The sequence below is a fragment of the Ursus americanus genome, chromosome 19 (assembly GCF_024610735.1).
Source record: "Ursus americanus isolate L20-20 chromosome 19, mUrsAme1.1.p, whole genome shotgun sequence".
Taxonomy (NCBI): Eukaryota; Metazoa; Chordata; class Mammalia; order Carnivora; family Ursidae; genus Ursus; species Ursus americanus.
Window position 1 is genome coordinate 20,271,666 of NC_142145.1, and position 25,632 is coordinate 20,297,297.

At 41.6% G+C, this 25,632-nt stretch overlaps 1 protein-coding gene across 7 annotated transcripts in view; it reads left to right on the top strand.

Moving 5' to 3' along the window:
* The window catches only part of LOC123787403 (uncharacterized), a 426,574-nt gene that overhangs the window by 71,601 nt on the left and 329,341 nt on the right, over positions 1-25,632 (top strand). For 6 of the 7 annotated variants that reach the window (XR_015727625.1, XR_015727626.1, XM_087869793.1 and 3 more), the window contains 2 exons: positions 14,795-14,967; positions 18,048-18,236. The gene's annotated coding sequence lies outside the window, so the exon portion shown is untranslated. Of the gene's footprint in view, positions 1-6,672; positions 7,597-14,794; positions 14,968-18,047; positions 18,237-25,632 lie in introns of those variants that run through there. The other variant, XM_087869792.1, reaches the window with a different exon arrangement.

Genomic DNA, 25,632 nt, shown 5'->3' on the forward strand with positions numbered 1-25,632 from the left:
GCACCAAACAAAATCTTAGAGTGCAGACAGGTGTTTCTGTTGGCTGCAGCTGTAGGGAATCTCTGGTTGAATGCCCACTGGAAGGATAATGTGCAGAGCATTGGTGGGGCTGGGGGGCTGGTGAAGAATGATGCTTGTTGACTTGGAGCCCTGAAGATTCTGATTCTGCTCTGCTTTTCCAGTATCATCTTTGTGGGCTCCACCCACCTCTCCAACCTGCCTCCAGTCTAGCATCTGTATCAGGATTGGTGGTGGGAGGGAGTTAGGAGCGGTTGGGGAGCTTTATTTGTGTTTTCTACTAAATGTTTTACGCTTACCATGATTTTTTTTTCCTCCTAAGCCATAGACATTCAAAACTCAAAAATCAATAAGAAACTCCTTTCCCCCTATGTTTTCTGCCTTTAAATTCCTTCCCAGAGGCAACAAACACAGAATAGCCTTGTGGTTTAAATGGGGAACTAGGCAAAGAGAAAAAGAAACACTGGGCAAAATCACATTGGCTAACACTGATTAGAAAATAAGAAAAATCAAGTGAAAATATTCTAAAAGCATTAAAAATAAGCTGAAAAATAATGCAGCTTAAAAAAAAATCCTTCAAGTTCTCTGCCTCTTTAGAAATACTGTTCAGTAGATATATTGGCGTTTTGTTGATCTTAAATTGTATCTAAAATTTAAGCTATGTAAAAAACAAACAAATAAGTGCATAGGTGGTTGAATGGTGAAAAACATTGAAAACAACCATCAAAGTAATTGTTTGATATAATTCACTTTTCCTCTTTTTCCCTCAAACTGCTTTTGAGAGACATTTGTAGGTAAATTTTATAACCATTGCTGTGCATTTATTGCTTAGTAGTTCCCATTTATAAATTTCCTAACTCACATTTGAGTAAATTTAATGAACTAAAAGGTTTTTAATGGTTTCCAGTGGTGTATGTGTGCATGTGTGTGTGAGTGTGTGTGTAGACTCTCGGTGTCTGTATAATGATCCTTCACTTGTGAAATCCATAAAAAATGAGAATGTGAAGACATTTATTAGGGTATTATCAGAGGAGGAAACACTACACCTGACTGCATATTTGTTTAGATTCTCTTATTTACTATGCTTGTAAGATTTAAGATGATGCTTGGTTCTCAAAACAGTGGACATAGGCTGCTGTAGGAGGTCCATTCCATGGTGTTTAGGAGGTCTTACGAGAAAAAACCCCATGTGACTATTATATGTGCTAAACTCTGCTCAGGTGTAAGGACTCTCCTTGGAGTCAAGGTGTCTTAGCATCATTTCAGAGTCATATACTCATTTCAGCTTGGGGTAGTTGGTGCTGGAAATGGGGAAACTAGTAAGGGTCAGAAAACCTGGTAACCTGTGTCTTTGGGCAAGTCAGTTCACCTGCGTGGGTCTCTGTCTCCTTAGCATAAAATGAGAGAGTTGGAATGATAATCTCTCATGTCCTCTGCAGATCTAAAAGGAATAATTCTATTTCACTTTATATACATATAATAGAATTGGAGAGAAGGATGGTGTCCTGAAACACCATGCATTTCGCCTGTGTTTCTAGGCAGGACTCCACCTAAATCACTCTGGACAGATGCTTTATCTAAGCTGCTCTAAAAGATCTTCGGGGACCATTCTTGATAATTCCATCGGCCAGTTGACTCTGTCAAGAGTTGTATTGTGTCTATGGCTATGCTGTGTCTTGAGTGGTGTAATTGCTCAGTAGCTACAGGCTGATGATGATACTGATACCCCACCTCTACCTGTTACGCTGTAGTCAAACTCCACTTTGTCAAGTTTTTTTTTCTCAGCAGATTCAGAAAGTAAAGATGAGTTAGGGGCACGTAAGTAGCTGTTAAGTGTCTGACTCTTGATTTTGGCTCAGGTCATGATCTCAGGGTCCTGGGATGGAGCCCTGCCTCGGGCTCCCTGCTCAGTGGGGAGTCTGCTTCTCCCTCTCCCATTGCCACAGCTCTCCCCCACTCGTGCTTGCTCTCTCTCAAATAAATAAATAAAATGTTAAAAAAAAACACAAAGAAAGTAAAGATGGGTTACTTATGACTTCGGACTTTACTGTTTGTGGGAACAGGAAGGAAGTAGTTTGTTTCCCCCACTTTGTTGATGGTTCTTGGAGAGGTTGTGGTTGTGTCTGTGTATCTCAAAAATACCCAGGTGAACAGGGCAATACAAATAATGTGTTGAGGAATGCCCTGTGACAATATTAGGAAGAACATAGAAAATCCTAGTTTTCTTATTCTAAAAATGGCTTTTAATACCTTGGTTATTTAATGAGCTAATGCATGCAAGAGATTTCAGAATCTGTTAAGTGCTCTACAGATAGGAATAATTATTATTTTATTTCTAGTATTGTTGATTAATTTGAACTGATTTCTTCTGTATTCTCACCCATCTACCCTTGACCAATAAGCTGAGTGGTTAGGGTTACAGTTTTACCCCTTAGGTGCAAGAAGATAGAATCAATTAGTTCCATTACTTCAAATATTAACTTAGTATTTAGTATAGGACCACAAAAGGAATGTACATAATGTCCTGTCTTCAGGGATTTTGCTGTCTTTCGGGGTTTGAAGAACCATGGCACTTTTATGAAAACAACGACAAGCAAGCAGTACCCAGAAAGACTGCTTTGTGCCTATTTCCTTGAGTTGCCCAGGTCAAGTTGGTAATGCCTCTCATGCTCCCATGACCCATAATACACAGTGCTTCCATGATCACATTTCTAACTTCAAAGTATAATTATTTGTTTATTATCTCTTTTCCTCATTGGGTTGTAAATTTTGAAAGAGTAAGGGCCGTGTTTGCTCATCAGTGTCTAGAACAATGGCTATTGCATGTAAGTGTTCTCTTGTATATTTGCTGAATTAATGAGTGAAGATGTGGAAAGGTAGGGTAGGAGACTCTGAAATGGGAAGTTTGCTAAATATATTCCCTTAGGAGATATGCAAGATGATCCAAAGACCATGGGAAGAAAATATTAGCCTATTTATTTTTGTATTTGTTTCTTACCTAAAGATTTTCCATTTTGTGTGTGCTTTTGCAGTGTTTATGCTGTATTAGTTCAGTAGTACATGTCTATATTTATAAAATGGTACAGTAGGTTGAAGTTGGCTTCAAATGTTTTGACACTCCTCGCATTGGAAGGTAGGGATCTATATCCCCTTCTCTTGAATCTGTGCTGGCTCTTTGACTGTTTTGGTAAATAGAATATGATGAAAATGACACCATGTCAGCTTCTATGCCCAATCCTTAAGAGACTGGCAGCTTCTAGGGGCGCCTGGGTAGCACAGTCATTAAGCGTCTGCCTTTGGCTCAGGGCGTGATCCTGGCGTTCCGGGATCGAGTCCCACATCGGGCTCCTCTGCTGGGAGCCTGCTTCTTCCTCTCCCGCTCCCCTGCTGTGTTCTCTCTCACTGGCTGTCCCTCTGTCACATAAATAAATAAAATCTTAAAAAAAAAAAAAAGAAACTGGCAGCTTCTAGTTCATCTTCCGGAGAGTACTCACTCATGAAGTCCTGAGTCACCATGTAAGAAGTGGGATTACCCTGCTGGGGAGACCATGACCATGTAGAAAGGCTCTGAGAGCTTATGGAGAGAGAGACGGGCCCAGCTAAATCTAACTGTCCCTTCCCAGGCACCAGACTTATGAGCAAATGGTCTTGTATCCTTAAAACAGCCTGGCTGAGCCATTAGTAGGCTCGCTGAGAGACCCTAGTCAAAAAAACAGACGAATTACCACTGAGACCTATCCTAATTCAGGACCAACAAACTCATGAGCTATAATAATATGGTGGTTGTTTTAAGGCACTAAGTTTGGGAGTAGTTTGCTATATAACAATAGATAACCAGCACTATATAGGGAGACAATTTTTTTTTTTTTAAACCAAAGGGGATGCATGATCAATTGTAACCACTGAGTTAAAGTAACAGGGGATTAATGTGGTCAACACACCCAAGGATGATTTCTTGGTTCTCAGTTTTCTATTTACTACTAAGTTTAACTAAGATAGACCTACATGAAGAGAGTAAGCTATTTAGTCATTGTAAGAGTGCTATGCCTGCAATTTCCCAGCTATTAATTGTTTAAAATGTTGTTTTCAATGTTTTTTTAAAGATTTTATTTATTTATTTGAGAGAGAGAGTGAGAGAGCACAAGCAGGGGGAGCGGCAGAGGGAAAGGGAGAAGCAGGCTCCCCGCCAAGCAGGGAGCCCGACATGGGGCCGATCCCAGGATGCTGGGATCATGACCTGAGCCGAAGGCAAACGCTTAACCATCTGAGCCACCCATGCACCCCTTGTTTTCAATTTCTAAATGGTGAGGTGTTTTATAGATATAACCAAAGAATATTAAAAATTATTTCATCCTTGCAGGCCCTAATCCACTATGCATGATTCTGAGGGTTTGGATTTCTATTTTAGCAGGGCTTAGAAATGCAAGGAGGATAGGCTTTGAAGTTAGTCAGATCTAGTTTCATTCAGTTTGGGATCTGTTGCCTCTAGGCTTGTAAGACTTGATCAAGTTACTCGATTCCTCTGAACTTCAGTTTCCTCCTGTAAAATAGGATAGATCCCTAACATACTTACATTGATGAGTTGTTGTGAGGCTTAGTAAGTGGTCAAGAAATTATATCTTCTACTATTATTATCTTTTTTTTTGGTTATTTTATTGACATTGAAGTTTTTAAAGCAAAGGATTTAAATTTAGCAAACAGTGGCATAGAAACATGGATTATTACTATACTCTGATCTCAAAAATATTTTTGGTTAAGCACTTGAACATACTTGAAACATAGCCATGAATATTTTTCAACCGAGACATCTGTTTCAAGTGGGAATGATGTGGTTGAGAGAGTTAATTAGTTGAGAGTGGCTTCTCATTTCGGGCCAACTTAATCCACTTGCCCAGGAAGAGTTATGATTTTAGCCAGATGAATGGTAAAATATGATTTTAAAAAATATGATCTTTTAAGTATTTATTGGGCAGAACTGTTGTCTATCAAACATTACATATCCGATATCACTAAATATGTGGTCACATATTTATGTACTCAGTGTATTTGTGGATGATGAGGGTGAATTTATTTTTCTAAGTGTTTACCCCTGTCAGCCCATAATGATATAAAATTGTCTTTTTTTTTTCAGAGTATATTATGCAGTTAAAAAAAGTCTATTGAATACTGAATTGTGGTACATGAGGAAAGGCAATATCTTGTCCCTAAGTCAATCTATACAAACTTATTTTTTTTATTGTGGTGAGACATAAAATTTACCATCTTAACCACCTTTCAGTGTACAGTACAGTAATGTTAGCTGTATGTACGTTGTTGTGCAACAGATCTTTAGAACCTTTTCATCTTGCAAATATGAAACTCAATACCCATTGGGCAACAACTCCTCTTTTCCCTCTCCCCCTAGCCCCTGGCAGCTATCATTCTACTTTCTGTTTCTAAATAAGCTTATTATTTTTATACCTAAGCCTTCACCTTCTGCTCACTTCCTTGGGTCTATAGATGATACCACTATTCAGCTAGTTGCCTCAACTCACATCTCTGCAATGTATCTTCAGCTCCCACACTGACATTATCATGCTTGTCAAGTAACTCTGTTCAGTTATATGTTTTGAATAGTCTCATCATTTTGCTTCCCAGAACAGTATTTTTCACTCTGTCTACAGCCTCAACCTCAGTGGCACCCTGGACCAGATTTTCACAATATTTTTCCAGGTCACCTTTGAAAACTTTTGATTAGGAACTCTGGGATACCAGACTCCTTCAGGTGTAGTCTGAGGCCGTTTCCTACAGCCACACATTGACAGAAATTGGTCTTCTTAGCAGTTGGAAGTAGTTAAGCCTAGTGGAAAGTTAAACATATGGAATCCTGCCTTGTCTATATGCTTGATGGAGAATAATATGGTCTCAGCCCTGTTTCAGGGTCTTCAATCATTTAAAGTAGATGCTAGGTTTGATACAGTAGTCAGTCTCCATCAAGCATATTCAGAAAACCTTGAATCATTCAATTCAGCAAACCTCTGCTTATGATCATTTAATTCAACAAACCACTGCTCATGTGGCACTCATGATAGCAATTTGAGTGATAAGTGAGGCTTTGCATGGCTCTGCTCCTATTGAGAACATTTCCCTCAAATGTTTGAAGGTTGATGAACTTGGCCAAAATAATTCAGGGGCATGTCAGGTGTCCATAGTCATGCTGCTGATAATTTATGTTGCGTTTTTATTTTATAGGGTTTATACTTCTTCCATGATTCCTCATAAACTCTTCATGAAGTAGAGAGTATGTACAGGAAGCTCTTCTTGTAAAAGGATTTTTTAAGAAAAAGGGCTTATAAAGAGTTAATATTTCTAGACTGTAGAGGTAGACTTTTCATCTTTACTAAGCCTCCTGAACCACTTGACCTTGTAAGTCAGCATTAGATATAATCTAAATGTAGATTAAATTTCCCATTAATCAATTACACAAGAAAACCGTTGGTATTTATTGGCTGTCTAATGTGCTGGTTTTCCAAACCAGGTTGCATAAGAAATACCTGGGGAAGAACTATGAAAATGCAACTTCTGGCAATCATTCCCTCAGGTTCTTAGTCATTGATCCACTAGGCTTAATAGTCTGCTTTTTAAAAATATAGGTTTTATTGTGGTGATATGCATAATGTAAAATTTACCATTTTAACCACTTCTAAGTGTACAGCTCAAAAAAGTACATTCACATTGTTCTGCAGCCACCCCCACTATCCATCTCTAGAATTTAGGACTCTGCTTTTTAAACAACACCCTTGGTGATTTTGAGGCAGGGAATTCCCACCATATTTTGTGCAACATTGGTATAATGTGAGCTTAGAGCTGTGCTAAGCATGGCGGGAAAAACAAGATATGTGAAACGTGATCCCTGGATTCAAATAGTTTACACTTGGACAGAGGACCAAAGAATAATACATATGGAATAATCAGAGAATAACTGTACACAGAATAAAAATAAGTGATACATTCGTTATACATGCGTACATACTTGTACAGATGGGTGGGTGCTAGAAGGAATGAGACAAACAGATATTTATGGTTGAAAAGGATGAAAAGCAATAAATACCATGAAGGGATGGGTCTTGAGCTTGATTCAAACAATGTTGACTGTATAATATTGCTAGGCATAAAGGCAGCAATGTGAGGATTTCAGGCAAAGGAATCATGTGACCAGGAAAGAACCATAAGTCTGTTTCTCCAAAGATTGTGTATGAGTTGATGCAAGTCAGAGTTTATGCTTGCATCAAAGGTAATTCCCACCTAGAAATAAGGAATAATCTAAGTTCCATGAATTTTGCAGCAAAGAGCCAAGGATATTAATAACCACAGTAGTACCATCTGTGCTTGTGGTCACATGGCTATAAGCGAAAAATCATAGATCTTTTCATTTGAAGAACAACTAAATGAGAATTATTCATTTGCTAAGTGTTCTTCCTTGCAGCTGAAACACTAAACAGAATTTCCTCTTTAATGGTTAAGAGTATCTGCACCTGATGTTCTCCAGACCATAGACCATAATTTAGAGTTTAAACCTCCAGCTCTTATCCAGGAAGGGTGAGTACAATTTCCCCAGCAGCACGAAGGGGGGGAAGGATCTAGGGACCTGAGTGTTTCTCAAAAAGTTTTCCCCCTGCTAGTTCTCAGTTCTGCCCTCTCCCATTTCCTCCAGGAACAGGGAGTGAGTATTAGGTGATTTGGGATTATGGTTGATTTTGTTGGTTGTGATAAAGGCGTGGTGGTTATATGAAAGAAACACCCTTATCACTTTGAGATACTCCAGAAGGATGGGTAGCAAGACAAATGACTGGGATTTGCTTTAAAATATTTCTGAAAAAGTATATATGAGTATTGGCAAGATATTGATAGTTACTGAGCCAAATAATGGGTTCATGAACATTCATTAAAACATTCTCTCTATTTTTTGGTGTATATTTATAAATTTTAATGAAAGTTGAAAAAGAATCTTATTTAATATGACATGTTAGCTATAAAGGATTGGAAAAATATTAAATATAGACAACACTGTCGTCAGAATGCTTACCAATCCCTTTAAATTATGATGTCTCTTTAAAGAAACTGAAATTGAAAATTAGAGATGACTAATTATCATCTGGGTTGAGTTTATATAAGAAAAGTGAAGTGCAGTTGGTAGATCCATATTTGAAGAAATTACCTTAACTTTATTTCTAAAAATAGGTAATGAATACATATTTATGTATTTTAGAGGAAATAGCATATTTAAGAATATATGCATTATCTTTGAAGATTTTTCACTTTAACTTTTTAAATGAGATTTTATCTATGTATGTATGTATTTATTTAAGAGAGAGTGTGTGCATGTGGCTGCATATGTGGGGGCGGGGGCGGGAAGAGGGAGAGACAATCCCAAGCAGACTCCGTGCTGAACACGGAGCCCAATGGCCAGGGCTCTATCTCCTGACCTGAAGATCATGACCTGAGCCGAAATGGAGAGTCGGCTGCTTAACCAACTGAGCCACCCAGATGCCCCTCATTTTGACTAACTTTTAAAAATAACATTTTTAATTTTAAAATAATTTTAGATAAGCGAAGTTTCAAAAATAGTACAACATTCTTGTATACCCCTTGCTCAGTTTCCCTTACTGTTGCCGACTTACATTGCCATGGCATATTTGCCAAAACTAAGAAACCAACATTGGTGTACATGACTGTTAGCTAAGCTCTAGACTTTTTTCATATTTCACCAGTTTTTCCGCAAATGGCCCTATTCTGTTCCATTATCAGTTTTCCCAAGAAGGTGGTTACACTTGAGCCTTCCTGCTTGAATCCCCCCACCTGACAGTCAGATGCCTGAGGGAGGGCAGAAGTGGTGGTGTCTGCGGGGGGTCTTCTGAGCCAGGCACTGGGCAGTGGGAGGCGCAAGGACTCCTTGAAGATACGGGTATCCCTTGACAAGACTAGGCATTGAACACCTGCCCCAGAAGGCCTTCCCCAGAGAAGCAAGCAGGGCCATTAGAGGGGGGAACCTGCCTCCTCTCTCGCATCCCCTCTCATCCTAACCCACCTATGGGGCAAGCACTGGAAGAGCGGGGAGCAAGTCAGTGAGAGCGGACCCTGGCCCCTCACCCTCAGCTGCTGGGACCTCAAATCCAGCCTGCAGAGCAGAGAGCTTGGTTTTAAGTGACTCTACAATTTTAATGTGAGAAGGACAGGGTCTGTGTTTGAGAACCAGCCTGAGATAGATTGCTGTTAAGGAAGTAAAGGGGTAAATCTGAGATCTTGGTAAGATTTTCTACCACTATGGGGATGGGGGAGTCCAGTAGAGCATAATGGGACAGTTGTGGCAGAAAAACCAAATAAGCGCCACCCCTCCCCCCAAACAAAACAAAATGAGACCAAACTAAACAAAAACAACAAGTAGAGACTCTTCAAATTCTCATTACTCGTATAGAGCATCTAGCATGAAGCCTGGTGCATGCTGAGTATGCAGCAGATGTTGTCTTTCATTTATAGGGTTAGCAAATGGTATAGGATTAGCAAATCCAGAATTTTCCTTCCAGCTTGCTTTTCAGCTGTATACTGTATGTACACGAAGGAAAACGATGGAAAAAGACTTTGTTTTCCCTCAATACAGGGACTTGCCTGGGATGGTGTGTTTGTGGGGAGGGGTGTGTTCTGGGAGCCCTCACGGTGGGACCCCTCCCCACGATGTAGGGTTTTGGGCAATTTGCCTGGAGAAAGATGAGCTCTAACTGCAGCGGCAAACTCACAGCCTCGTATTACACCAAATCTGGAAGGTGGTGAAGCTTGAAACCAAGCTTCCCATTTTAAGTAGAATGCTCTAATGCAAGCCAAAAGAAAGTATGGGGGGAAACAAACTACAAAAGGTCAATACATGCATTTGGTTAATATGTTGTAAGAAGCTGGTGTTCACCTGAATGGGCTGTTAGTCCTCTGTGATGGAGGGAATGAGTAATATCGCCCCCCAGCTCAACAGAATAGAAACAAAGAAACTGTTAGAATCTGTTTATCCTTGTCCAAGAGGGGACTGTGATAAGGCTATATCCTCCTAGGACGGTATTTTGTCTTGTATTTTCCAAGCTTCTTAAAATGTTAATAGTCTCTGGGAATACTGGCAAGAAACAAAACACAAAACAAAACAAAAATAATTGAGACAAAGTGATTCTCAGAAAGAGTATTCTAGAACGTAAATCTAGGTTGTCTGAGACTGTGCTGAGTTTCATTTCAGGGACTGAAAATATGAGAATTGGTGCTGCATCCAGTATTGTAAGTCTAAATATTGGACCCTCAGAAAACATTTCAGAGTACTCCTACTCCTTCCCTCTCTCATCTGTTTCTATCAGCACATGCATAGCAGTCCATATGCTGTGGGAGATACCTAAGAAAAGCACAACCTACGGTCCCTACCCTCAAAGGCTGCTTGGGAAGGAAAGTAGCTAAAGAATAAGTCAGAGTAGGATTTTTGGATATTAGTTGTAAGAACCTGTAGTAATTCAGAGATTGAAAACGTCAGCATAACAGGGAAATCAAAGCAACGTGGAAATAAATGTACATATTGAATGAGCAGCTAACAGTTTTGTCTGGATACAAGGGAAAGAGCTGTGCTGGTTAATTGGATATGTTCATACAATGGAGGTATCAGGAAAATGCGGGCTGAAGATGATAAGAAGAGGGTGCTATGCAGATGCCCGAGCAATTGGTGTAGCTGTTGGGCATGGACAGGAATTCACTCATCCCTCCCAGAGCGCGTTTCTCTCTTCTGGGGCCTCTTCTGTAAGCATGATCCTTATGGCATTTTCAGTCATTAACATTTTAGTTGAAATTATTCTCAACCATCTAACAGGTTCCTCTGGGGCTCACTTAGAGCTCTCCTCTAATTCTGCATCAGGAGGACCTGCTTTCATGCCTAACCTTTCAGGCACGTGTTCAGCTTAGTGTTTTTGCCTTATTTCTTACGACAGTGGTGTCATCTGAACTGCAGTCAGGACTTCCCATGGCTCTTCCATGCTCTGGATCCCTGCTATTTCCAACAAAGCTTGAAGAATTTCCCTGGGAACCACTTCAAGGAGGTGGCATAGACACAGGCTAGCGTAGAGTAGACGCTTAACAAATCTGACCTTATTAACTTCCTTTTGTTTCCTACAACTTTTGCTGTCCCCCCCCCCTTTCCTTTGGCTGTTAGAAGCCAGGGGTTTCCTTAGTGGCTGCTGGTGGTGGGGACTGCATTCATGCTAGGGAAACCAGCCCCCATTTTGATAAGGGAGAGCCCCGTGATGGGGAGCACATAAGAAATGTAGGCATCGGGGTGCCTGGGTGGCTCAGTCGTTAAGCGTCTGCCTTCAGCTCAGGGCGTGATCCCAGCATTCTGGGATCGAGCCCCACATCAGGCTCCTCTGCTGGAAGGCTGCTTCTTCCTCTCCCACTCCCCCTGATCGTGTTCCCTCTCTCGCTGTCTGTCTCTATCTCTGTCAAATGAATAAATAAAATCTTAAAAAAAAAAAAAAGAAATGTAGGCAGCCATGTGGACTGATGAACTGAGAGGATACAGTCATGCACCTGGCTAGACCTTGTGCATTGCTTATATTCTGTGTATATAAATAGTTTAATTTTTTCTCTGGGAGCAACACTTTCTTTTGGAAGCTGGTGTAATGATTACATTTGGAAGAGTGTCTTCTTGGATCATTAATGTTCTAGACACAAAAGTGTGGTAAAAGGGAAGTCACATGAATGTCATGGGTCAAAGACACGAGGCATTGAATCTGTCTTCATTCTTTGTTAGCTGCTAGAACTTGGCCAAGTTACTTAGCTTCCCCGCTCCTCGCTTTCCCAGCCATAAAATGGGGGATACTAATAGCTACTTCAGAAGGTTATTATAAGGGCTAATCAGTTAATGTTAACAAAATGACTGATTCATGTTTAGTATCAGGAATTACATGGTGGAGTTTTCATGGTATCATGATAGAATTATAGCAAGGATTTGAGGAATCTCCTTGTCTTATTCTGCAGATAATTCTCCCTCTCAGTGAGTTCCTAAGGGAGGTAATTACATAAAGCACAGAGTTCTGTGGGGATGGGGATTATCTGGTTATCATTTCTTTCATAGATACTTGGTATATATGAGTGAATGGATGGGTCATTTTATCACCAGTAGGTTCCCAAGTCTCCAATAGGTGGTTTACTCCTTAATCTCAGTTACAGCTTGTGATTTGGATTCAGGGCCCACGTTGGCTTCTCTTTCCCCATCCATTCCCTTCCCTAGTAGTTGTCAATCTCATTACCATATGCCCCAGGCTAAGGAGTCAGGAAGAAATGAGAGAGCACAGAAGGGTTGACCTGTAAGGAGGTCCTGGCTCAGTGTTAACAGCCCCCAAGCACGGGGGAAACATGGAACAGGACAGTGTGTGGCATATGTGGGCATGACCTTTCCTGCACAGTGGGTCCCTCTATTTAAAATATGGACTAAGAGTTTTGTGTCATTGGCTTTTTGAGGAGCAGTGTGATGGGGAAGAAGGATATAATGACCTTCAACCACATTGCCTCCCCAGCCAATATAGTAAGTGCTTAATAAATGGTACTTCCCTTGACCTCTTTTATGGTGTTTCAAAATGAAGCATTTTATATGAATGGACACCAGTTTGTTCTTTTCACTCTATTCCATCTCCTCTATTCGTTTCCTCCAAAAACTGAGAAAATATCTCCCTGTTGGTGCTCTTCCTCTAAAATGGACAGTGGAGCTGGGTCCAGCTGGGGGTTGGGGAGGAACATTCATGGCTTTTTGTTCCCTGACCGTTTATGACTGGCTTGCCCCCTCCCCAGACTGGAAGTGCACTGGGACTGAGAGCCTGCAGGCCTGCCCCTTCAGGGTTGGCCCAGCGAGGCCAGCCACTTCAGCCATCCTGTTCTCAGCTCCCTCACATTAATATATGGGGGTGGAGTGACAGTGGAATGATTTTCACTTTGTTCCTTGGACTGGAGGGATTTCACGGGGAGGCTTTCATACCACTTGTGGGAGTCAGGACGGATGGGAAGTCTGCAGGGCCCAAGTGGGGTGTGTTCCCAGCCTCTCACTGCAGCTACAGTCATCTCGCTTCTATCCTGCACGTGTTGGGGTCCTGCATAGAACTTTGTAAGACCTATTCTTTAAAAGTCTGAAAATCTCTGACCTGCATGAGCTCTAAAGCTGTGTTCCCCAATACTTTGGCCACTGGTTACACATGGCTACTGAGCACTTGACAGGTGAGTAAGCTGTAGGAAACACCTTTGTTTTCTCTGGGACCCTGGAGAGTCAGACTGTCTTTGTGGGCAAGGTAGCCTGTTGGCCTCTGAATGGGGTGGGGCCTCAGTCTTATTTATGAATCCTCAGACTTCCATGGATGACAGATAGCTTTGACATGCTTAGTGATAAAGGCTGTTAAAATGAGAGGTCGTGAGCAAATCACAGCTGAATAAAGCTTCTCATTTTTCCTCATAACCTATAAAGTACTCTTCCTTTTCTACATCCTAATGTCTTGTGTGGAAAACTCTCCTTCAAGGTTCATTAAAAAAAAATTTTTTTTTGAGGATAGGGTAATGTGAGAAGAATAGGATAATATTCTGTTTTTACAGGAAGTTTAATTTTATGCTGTAGTACCTGAACAAGCTTCGACCAAAGGTGAGCAGACCTGGATGAGAGTGGGTTCTGCTGATTAATACCTGCATGACTTTGGGGGGAGTCTCTGTTCTCTTTGGACATTGGTCTACTCATCTGTAAAATGAATGAGACCTGGCTCTGCCTGCTGTTTATATGAAAAAGTAATTTTTATGGACTGAATGTTTGTGTTCCCTACCCCCCTGCCACCAATTCATGTATCAAAACCCTAACCCCCAATGTGATGATATTTGGAGATAGACCCCTTTGGGAGGTAATTAGGTCTATATGAGGTCATGAGGGTGGGACCCTACAATGGGGTTAGTGTTCTTCTAAGAAAAGAAGACATCAGAACTCTCTGCCATGTGAGGATACAGCAAGAAGACACCTAGATGTCTCCAAGTCAGAGGAGGGCCCTTACCAGAACCCAGTCATGGTGGCACCCTGATCTCAGGTTTCCCAGCCTCCAGAACTATGCGAAATAAATATTGGTTGTTGAAGCTTCCTGTCTATGGCATTTTGTTACAGCAGCTGAACTGTCTTAGACAGTATTTGTTAAATGAACAGTGAGGTGGCACAGTGGTTATGAGTTACTTTAGAAGAACTTAGGAAGTTTAATGCAGTCTTCCTCCACTGGTCTAAACCTGGTTCTGACACTTTCCAGCACTGTGATTCTGAGCAAGGTACCAATTCTCTCTGGGTCTCTTAAGATTCCTTCTCTCACAGTGTTCTATGAATTTACAAATATGACTTAAGCCCCCTGCGTTATATTTTCTGGGTCTCAAAAAGCACACATGTGTATATTTATTTTAAAGAATCTCACCTTTTAAGTTGCAGAAGTAATATATCTGCTCCTGATATAAAGTTCAAAAATTACAAAAGTGTAGAAAATTAAAAAAAAATTTCCATTTTCCCAAATCTAATAGCTTGGTGAATTTCGCAGGTGTTCCTATGCTTATATAATTTGTCTGTGTGTGTCTGTGTGTGTCCACATGTGCGCGTGTGTAGTTTTTGCTTTAGTTGAATCAGGCTCTATAGTTGTTTGCAATTATTTTGAAAAATTTAATGGCATTTCAAGGTTGTCTTTTTATATCACTACGTATTGTGCTATTTTTTCCTTTCTAGTATCTGCATGATGTTCCATGGCATTGTTGGAGAAGGTCATCAAGAGGGCACGTGACTGCCAGTTGACTCAGGAGCTAGACCTGGGCATTCAGAGGCTCCTCACCCCTCCCATGTCCTTGGAATGTGCATTCTGCCCACTGTTACTCATCTTTTGGCCACCCAAGATAAGCCTTGTAGGTAAATTCCTTGCTTATTAAAACTGCCACCTAGCAATCTCTTTCTTTGTTCTCTCCTTGCCCTCTGAGTATGGGGACCAACTTTAGATTTCACCCAGAAAGTTCCCATGGTTGTAAACCAATATGTGTGCATATGCCTAATTTATTTCGCTAATCCCTTATTAATGAGGATGTTATTTACTCATTTTATATTTGTTTCTTCCCATTATAGAAATAATGTATGCATACAACAAGAAACATGGGCAGTACAGAAAGGTATAAAATATAAAGCAAAATCTTTCTTCTGACCCATTTCCACTTTTCATTTCTCAAACAAGTTCCCTAGTCTTGATGACCTTGAATAGATTTAAATTTTGTTCTTCTGATGATTATTATTGTAGTTTTAAATAGTATGCTTATCTGTTTATTGATTATCAACTTTAGATAGTATCTACCAACTGGCTGCTAGGAAAAATGAACAGGAGTCTGAAATTCAGCGGCATGGGAGAAAGTACAACTTCTTAGAATATGTGTCTGAGTGTGTGTGTATCCTGATTTAATATTTGTATTATAAAAATTATTGACATAATCTCTTATAAATAATAATTTTTCTGTATTTCAAAGACTTTCTGTGCTGGTGGGGTAGAAGTGTTCGATAATTTTCAGTCTTTTGCTATTTCATGAAACCAATGACCTGAAGGTAGTATGTAGCATCAATTTTATTTTTATTTATTTGTTTGTTTATTTATATTTTATTTATTTATTTTAAAAAGATTTTATTTATTTATTTATTTTTGAGAGAGAGCGTGCACGAGTGGGGGAGGGAGGGGCAGAGGGAGAAGCAGACTCCCCACTGAGCAGGGAGCCTGATGTGGGACCCAATTCCAGGACCCTGGGATCATGACCTGAACCAAAGGCAGACGCTTAACCGATTGAGCCACCCAGGCGCCCTGTAGCATCAGTTTTATATGCATGTTTTTAATGACCCAGCCTTATTTTGGGATTATTGGAGTGCTTACTGAAGAGAGGGGTCCAAATTTTGGTCTGTGGACTGCTGGGGGAACACTGATGAGAGCCTTGGAAGCATACACTAGATGTGGAATGCAGTGGTGGATGGAAAATCCTAGACGCTTTCTGACAGATTTCAATGTCAAACTCCTCAAGGTTCAGTCTGAGCAAAAGATGTGAGTTTTGGGCTCAACTGGGCTCCGTGTGAGGTGGCTAGTCAGATAGTCCTCAGTCAGACACTGTAGAGACCCCTAAGCTCAGGTCCGTTCTAGGGTGGGGATGTCATCTAACACTGATGACGGGAAGGTTTTATAATGCAGACACTGGTAGAAACTAATTGGAAGTTTCCAGTAGAGTTTTCTACAGAAGAAATGCTTGTAGTAGACATTTGTTTCCTGCACTTAAAAACATTTGTTGGGGCATCTGGGTGCCTCAGTTGGTTAAACATCTGACTCTTGATTATGCCTAGTGTCATGATCTCAGGGTCGTGAGATGGAGCCCTCATTGGGCTCCATGCTGTGTGTGGAGCCTGCCTAAGATTCTCTCTCGCCCTCTCCATCTGCCCCTCCCTCCCCTCCCCACCACCCCTCTCCTGGTCTCTCTCTCAAAAAAAAAAAAAAGAAAGAGAAAGATTCTCTCCCTCTGCCCCTTCCCCCTTCTTACATGTGCGTGTGCATGCACTTTCTCTAAAATTTTTTGTTGTTGTGCTCATGCTGAGTTGGAATTGGTAAAATGTTAAAGTGATCTGCTACTCTGGTTTTGCTATTATTAAGGAATTTAAAGATTTTATTTTATTTTAGAGAGAGAAAGCAAGCATGGGGGTGGGAGGGAGAGGAAGAAGGAAAGAATCCCAAGCAGACCCCATGCTGAGCCTGGAGCCCGTCCTGGGGCTCGATCTTTTGACCCTGAGATCATGACCTGAGCTGAAACCAAGAGTCCGATGCTCAACCAACTGAGCCACTTAGGCGCCCCTAAGGAATTTATTTAAAGGCAGTGGTAGATAGAAATTAATCAGGTATGTATTTTTGGGTAAGAGATTTTCTGGCTGGTGCATGTGTCTCTCTAGATTATAAAGGAGTGATAGCAGTCCTGTCACGGGGAGGGGAATTAGTTAACATTGCTCTTAAGGTCATATCTCTAAGCACGTATCACTTCAAAAACAGTGTTATTCATTACATCTAAGTGTATGTGTGTGCATATGCCACTGTGACATGTGACCTTCTCATAAATGGAAACCCCTAGGAGCATTTGATTAGGAATGCTAGAAAATCAGGTTCTGCTGCCTTGATTCCCAGGCACGTGAGGGCTCTCTGGATCTCTGAGGAAAGCTGCACGACAGGCATAGGATTTAGTGGGAGCATTCCCAATGGGCCATGGGGCCTGGCTGCCCTGGGCTCGGGATCCAGATATGGTGGAGTCTGAAGGTGGCTGCTCTCTTTTGGGTAGTTCTGTATGGGTGAGGTACCATTTTATCAACCAGCCATCAGAAGAGAGCGGTAGCCAGTCTTTAGAATGAAGCACTCAGGTTTAGTCCTTGGGGTCAGAAAGAATGTCAGGAGTAAAGCTCTGAAAAGGAAGATGGTGGTAGTCATGGAGGTAGGGTAGTGTAGACCAGTGGCTCTCCCAGAGTGGTTCTCAGGTTAGCAGGATCAGGATCACCTGGCAACACGTTAGAAATGCAAATCCTCAGGCACACTCCAGACCTGACTGAATCAGAAACTCTGGGAATAGGGCTGAACAGTCTGTGTTTTGAGCAAACCTTCTAGGTAATTCTGATGAACTCTCCATTTGGGAGCCTCAGCTGTGGATTAACTAGCTACCTGTTCATTAATTTGAGATTACTTTGGTGGCATTTATGTAGGCAAGAACAAGTGAAATCTGAGTCAAAAAACCTAGATAAATAAGTGATAGATTTCTTCCACACTTCTGCTATTGAGGAAAAGTTCATATATTTTTTATTATAGAGAAATAACATTAATTGAGAAGTTCCTAAATGCTTGGCAGTGTGCTTAGTATCTTAGCTGCATTATTTCCTTGAATTTTCCCTTCCTCTCTATTAATTAGGTGCTATTTTTATTTCCATTTTACAGATGAAGAGACAGAAGGATTAAGGATCTCATTAAAGTTTCTGGAGCTAATAAGTGGCCGAGCTGAAATTTGAACCCAGGGATTTCACAAAATGAGCCTGGCTTCCTTAACTGCTAAGCTGTACTATACGATTCTTAATTTCCCATTACACTCTCTCCCTGTGTGAAGGACTGTGGACCATGAACAATTTGGTAATGTATATTGATTAGTGTTTTCCTGCTATAGGTATGATGTCAAACTGGTATTTTGCCTGTCATTGCTAACCCATTACTCTTCAATCTCTATAGAGTTAACAATTTCAACATACTTGTTTGCAGTTAAGCTCAGAGTTTAATGCTAAGGGAACTTCAGATATACTATGTTTTAATCTTGCACCTGCTAAATTTATGCTTTTCCATTACACCTGTAAATCTTTCCCTGCCATAATATGAATGATTTACCATTTTCCTCTCAAGGATTTCCTCGTGTTGTGTTGGCATGTCCTATTATATTTTAGGACAAGGGTAAAAATAATGAGACTGGGTGAGTTTAAATCAGCCCCAAATATTGTTTCAGGATAAGCATCCAATTACTATTATTTTTTCTTGTGGGAAGTTTTCTGTAATTGGAAATGTTGAGGTAATGCTGTTTTAAATTCCAAGTGTGAAAATACTTCTGTAGCATTAGAGTCCTCTCCTTTGTGTGTATGAGTGATTGGGTGTGGGTCAAAGAGACTTGGAACATTAATTTTAATTCAGAAGTGGTTCCGGAGAGACAAGTTAATTTTCGAAATCAGCCTGGTGAGAGTTGGGGCTTGGAAAATGCATTCAAGGAAAAATGTCTTTTACTCTGCTAGAACAATTATGAGGTAATAGGCTCAGGAGTAAACTGGCCACCAAGGTTTAGTAACATTTCTAGAGTTGTGGCTGATTTGCTTGAAAATCTCAAATACCACATCCTGCTGATTCTAAGACAAGTCACTTTTCACTTCTTAATATTTATGAAGTCAGACTACACCGTGTAGTTGAATATGTGGGAGGATATTAACATGGAAGTTTTGGCTAAGGCTAAAATAGAAAGTATATTTTCAAAGTAGATGGTAGCAGAAGGAATCATGACTTTATATTTTTTAATTTTGCTTTTATTATTTTTTTTAAAGATTTATTTATTTGAGAGAGAGGGAGAGAGCAAGTTGTGGCAGAGCAGGGGGAGAGGGAGAGATGTAATCTCCAGCAGACTCCCCACTGAGTGTGAAGCCCAATGTGGGGCTCGATCTCACAACCCTGAGATCATGACCTGAGCCGAAACCAAGAGTCAGTTGGATGCTTAACCAACTGAGCCACCTAGGCGCCCCTTTACTTTTACTTTTAATTGTGGAAAAAATACATATAGCATGAAATTTACCAGCTTAACCATTTTTGAGTGTACAGTCCAGTGGCATTAAGGACATTTACACTGTTCCACAACCATCCATCTACAGAACTTTTCATCTTCTCAAACTGAAACTCTACACCCATCAAACAGGAACTCTCCATTCTCGCCTCCCTCTAGCCTCTGTCAATCATCATTCTACTTTCTGTCTCTATGAATTTGTCTATTTTAGGTACCTCATATAAGTGGAATCATACAGTATTTGTCGTTTTGTGACTTGATTATTCATTTCACATACTATCCTCAATATTAATCTATGTTGTAGCATGTGTCAGAACTTCCTTCCTTTTTCAGGCTGAATAATTATTCCATTGGATGGATACACCACTTTGTTTTTCTATTCATCCATGAATGGACACTTGGGTTGCTTCCACTTTTTGGCAATTGTGAATAATGCTGTTATGAACATGGGTGTATAAATATGTGTTTGGGAACTTCCTTTTGATTCTTTGGGTGTATACCCAGAAGGTGAATTGCCAGATCATAGGGTAATTCTATTTTTAATTTTTTGAGGGACCGCCATACTTTTTTCCATAGGGAGTCACCATCTTTCATTCCCACCACCAGTGCACAGGTGTTCCAATTTCTTCACACCCTTGTCAACGCTTGTTATTTTCTGGTTTCTTGGGGGTAGCTATCCTAGTGGGTGTGAGGTGGAGGAATCATGACTCTTAATGGCCTTACTCACATAGAAGGTATAATAAAGGGGCAGAGATTGGGTATTTGGGGATGACCTTGGGAGGAGGATGTTGATGGAGAGCTGCTGATTTGACCCCATAGGGAGAGCAATTCAAAGTAAAACCCATGGAGACATATAAGTTGTACTTCCTCTGTTTTCTCAAGTCAAAGGAGACTTTTCCCCCCTCAAGTCTAAGGAGACCACTTGGAGATCTAATACGTGCACCTGCTATCTAGCCTTGGATAGTGTTGATACCAGCTCATGACAGTATTAGTCAGGTTGGAACTTTCCGGCTCCTTTCCCTCTTCTCCCTCTCCTCACTGTAACTCTGGAGGGGTTGGGAATTGCCATAAGCAAATTGTAGGTGGGAATGGAAGCCTAGACTGGAAAAAGAAGAAGCAGTTGACCACATTGCATTATCTGCTCACTTTTCATCTGCAGCAAATACAGATAAAGGAGGTAAGAAGTTTCAACTTTGTACTGAACCAAGTTTTGATTATGATATAGGGCTGCGTATTCTAATTACCAAGCTGATACTGCCTTTTGTCAATTAAAGTGACAGTTGAACTTTTTAATGACCTAAGAGAAACCAGAGAATTCATGGAGTTAACTTTCGTTTTCATCCAGGGTAATAAATAGTCTCATGGAGCACATTTTAAGGGACGGAGAAAGATAGAGGTAATTGCTTTATGATTCTATCCTGTGGATTGGACTCACCCAGTGAAATGGTTAAGGGTACATGAAATGTGCTAGTGTCTTTCCCACCTGAACCTCTGCCCTGTTGTAATTAAAATGATGGCGAATTGTCCTTGGACAATTGAGAGGATGGGGGAAACATTTATCTGTGTCTTGTTAGGACATGTAGAAAGAGAGAACATTCCAAAGTGTGATGTTCAGCTGTAGTGTGTTTAGCCTTGGGAAGAGTGAGCTAGTTTATTGGACCCCAAGATCATGACCTGAGCCGAAGGCAGACGCTTAACCGACGGAGCCACCCAGGTACTCCAAGACAGGATATTCTTTTCTTCCTTAATCCGAAGAAAACTTTTCCTCAAAGTGCCTCTTTCCTTTCTCCACTCTGGCAGACTTCTTTATATTTCTCATTGGCTGGAATTTGTGATACATCCTAAATCAGTAACTGGCAAGGGGCAAGGTGCTACCATGATGGGCTTATAAAGTCCCTGGAGTGTGATGGGTTCATTTCTCTTGAGGCACAGAGGCCATGGAAGGAAGAGCCAACACCAGCCAGGATTCTTTTAGGAAGGACAGTGAGTGGGATGCATGCTTCATAAGCGGCCGATAATGTCTCATTACAAGAAAGAAGGCTTTTCAAAGACGCCCTATGACCATCAGAGGTTAAAAGGCATTTTATTCAAATGAAAAGAATACTCTTCGTTGGATCATAGAAAGTTCATTGTATTGGGGCGCCTGGGTGGCACAGCGGTTAAGTGTCTGCCTTCGGCTCAGGGCGTGATCCCAGCGTTATGGGATCGAGCCCCACATCAGGCTCCTCTGCTATGAGCCTGCTTCTTCCTCTCCCACTTCCCCTGCTTGTGTTCCCTCTCTCGCTGGCTGTCTCTATCTCTGTCAAATAAATAAATAAAAAATCTTAAAAAAAAAAAAAAAAAAAGAAAGTTCATTGTATTAAAGCTAGAGGGAGCCGTAGATACTGTCTAGCCCATACTCTTTATTTGGGAACTGAGGCTCAGAGAATGCAGGTGACTTCCCCAAATCCCAGTTGCTAAACAGCGAGCCCATGGACAGCAAGTCTATGGGCAGTCCGAGGGCAATTACAGAACAGTGGCTACGACTTCATTACTCTGTAGTGATACTTCCTCTTGATCATGGCAGAGGGTCAGACTGAATTGAAGGGGAAGAACGGAGCAAGAGAGTTTCAGGAAGTAACTGTGGTATCGTCTGCGGAAGAAAGGGGCTGAGCGGCTGCCAGGGAAGCCAACTTGTTCTGTGAAGGATCGGATAGTAAATATTTCAGGTTTTTCTCATCAGATGGCTTCGGTTGCCGCTACTCACCTCTCCTATGGCGCGATGAAGGCAGCTGTGAACAACATGTAGTAAATGGACTGTGCTCCCAGAGGAATGGATTTACAAAACAGGAAAGGGGCAGAATTTGACCTGTGGTCTGCAGTTTGCTGACCCTTGGTTACCTGTTTCCAAACGATTGATCTTATGATTGCGGTTCCAGTACCAAAATGGTTTTGAGATGGACCAAAGGGGCTTTTAGAGCAGGCACGAGGATTTGCATTTTCCCCAAACCAAAACTCAAAGGCATGGCCTTCCACGTTGTGTACCTGTTATGGAAACTACTCTTTCTCCAGTCAATTTATCATGACAACTGCTACATTCCATCCATTAAAGCAGACTCACAGTTTATTTCATTGAACTGGTCGGTCAGGCAGTCAAAACAGCGTGCTCTTGCCAAAACATCACTTTGACGTAAGGTTTAGACAGCCAATCCTCCAGGAACCAATGTACCTGAAAGTTAGTTTGCCTGTTATCTACACATCATACTGAGCCTCATCTGAGAATATCTAATTAAATCACACTCTGAATGAGGGCACAGCTTGCCTTAGAATTAATTTAACCAAATAATTAGGAAACTTCTAAAGTTGTTGCAAAAATTGGTAACAGGAAGTCATTTGCAAATTGCTTAAGCATTCCTATCCTGGGAGACACAGGTCAACTATTTTTGGCTGGGAAGTCACATGATGGATGCATGGCCTGAAGTCTTAAGGAGAGGAGCAGTGATTTGTATTCAGGGAAACTGCTTTTTAAAATTCTCAGAAGCAAGGGCAAGATCTCTGTTCCATTTTCTGGAGCGATCACTGAGGTTGTGTGTAATCATTTTGACGGAGCAGTTTCGACTTGTCAGATATAAACATATAATGACTTTATCTTTTTATTATTGGAATGTGTCAGTGGAACTTCTCTTTTCTGCTGAGAAGCTGACATCCTTAACGACAGTTGGGGAAGATTCCTAATTTTTTTTATTCACCTTTGGAATTAAAATAGTCTCATTCCAGTTCTTAAAACGTTTCCTGTTTTGTAATTCTTTTTAATTTTTAAAAACTTTTCCTGTTCTTTTGAAAACCTCACCCACATACCTATTTCTGGGCTTCTCCACTTTCCCCCACCTCGCTCAGTTTCTGTCTGGATACTAGGAGTGTTTTTGGGATGTGTGGTCTGCTTTCTCACCATGCTTTTCCCCTGGTGGCCGGGTGCTGAGGTGATGGAAGGCAAAGTGCCATCTTTTTGTATAAGGGCTGGGACAGAATTGGCTGCCTCAATATGGTATTTGTAATTACTATTCCGTGACATGAACAATTTCATCCTGGAGGCAGTTGGTTTCATTTTCCTGTCTGGGGTCATGGCCCCATCTCAGCTATCTGCCTATCAGCTGTGTCAGAGGGTAAACATCCACATGCTGGTTCTCTCAGGGGCTTATTCTTTGATTCTTGAGGGTCCTCAAGGCAACCTTTCCTTTTTTTTTTTTTTTTTTTGAGGATTTTTATTTATTTATTTGACAGAGAGCACAAGCAGGGGGAGCGGCAGGCAGAGGGAAAAGGAGAAGCTGGCTTCCCACTGAGCAAGGAACTTGATGTGGGGCTCAATCCCAGGACCCTGGGATCATGACCTGAGCTGAAGGCAGACGCTTAACCAACTGAGCCACCCAGGCGCCCCAACGGAACCTCTCCTGTCTCTTGTGTGGAGAGATCTGACTGATGCTTAACCTCTTCCTTCCTAACTGCCAGTCCACAGTGGGCACCATCTTGCAGCTTGTTACTGCTGAGTTCCTCCGGCCCAGCAGGGGGCGCCTGCTGCACAGACGTGCCCCCAGTGCAGCTGTCCAGAGCCTGCGCTCAGAACAGCCCTACACTTGGAGTCTCATGCTCTCAGGACGCCATGTTGAAATCCTTAATAATTTTATTTTTGAATTTGTGTTTTGGAAGTGAGATGGGAAAGTGGGGCATGTGCTAGGGGCTTAGAGCCTTGGCCCCTACATGGATCTACATTTTGCTGCTTTCCTCAGCAACCTGGGTTGCCCTTTCTCCACCACTTCATGCCCTGGGCCCTGCCTAGCCTCCCTAGTGCCATCCTTGTTTTGCAGCTGCTGTTGCCCTCTGCCTCTGACTGTTTGTGTGTGCAGCAAGGGCCTGCATGAGGATCTGTGCCTGGCAGGCCTGGGTTGGGGCATGCTGCATTGTTTCTTGGAGCAGAACAAGGAGGCTTCTGTCCCTGCCCTAGGCTGGTCTCTCATTTCTCAATGACGCAAAGGCTGGGAAACAACTTCGGCCTTTTTGGATCCTGAGGGAACCCAGGACCCGCCTTGTACGGGGGCCTTCTTTTAGCTCCACCTGGGAGAATGTTGACATTTTGTTCTTAGGGGTGCATTGACTCTGCTTCGGTCCCTGTTCTTTTCGGTCACCTCCTGGGGCAGGGTATCCCTTATCACGGTCTCTCCCTGATCTGATCACAAGTGTTCACTTGGGCCCTCAGCATTAAAGGCATTGATGGTGGGCTCTAGTTGAGAGGCTCACCCCAAAACTACATTTCAACGGTAGGCACATTCTTGTGTTCAGTTTCACCCTTCTCGAAGAGCTGGCAGACTTCCTTGCCCTCTGTAGTGTTTGGCTTAAATTTTCTGCACGTTTTCTCTTTATATTTGGTGTGTTGGAAACAGCCATAACAATTTTCCTAGGAGTTTCTAAGACTTTCACTAACGCTGATAGTAAGCCTTAGTTTTCTTGTGGGTAAAATGGGAAAATAGGGGCTCCTGGGTGGCACAGCGGTTAAATGTCTGCCTTCGGCTCAGGGCGTGATCCCGGCGTTGTGGGATCGAGCCCCACATCAGGCTTCTCTGCTGGGAGCCTGCTTCTTCCTCTCCCACTCCCCCTGCTTGTGTTCCCTCTCTCGCTGGCTGTCTCTATGTCTGTCAAATAAATAAATAAAATCTTTAAAAAAAAATGGGAAAATAAAAACCAGTCCCATTTACTTCATATGGTATTTGTAAGAAGTCAGTAGGACGATCATTGTAAAACCTCTAACGTTTTCAGAGTTCTGTGCTTGAGATCTCCGTACTCTGAATCTAAGTAAAGACCGGCCCTAGGCATCCACGGCATTCATCTGGGCGACAGCTACTTGATGATGGGGGCAACTGAAACAAAACACAACCCACGTAGGCTCAAGATTATAAAGTGAGGTTTAATTAAAAAGAGGATTTCTTGGTGGAAATGTAGTCATCTGGATGGGAGGAATTGGGATGTGGCTCTGTTTGCAGTGTAGCCGCATATGGGGTAGGGGTACTTTAGTTTGAGTGGAGGCTGATTCAGGTATCTGGGGGAAATGTATTTGAGAAGATAGAATCCGGTACTTTTATGTCCTAAGAATCTTGGTTGATGTGAATTTGGCCCTTCTGAAGTCCACCTGTGTTTCTGTTGGCACATTTTTTCCTTCTTTGATCCTCTCTCTCTAGCGGCCTCTCG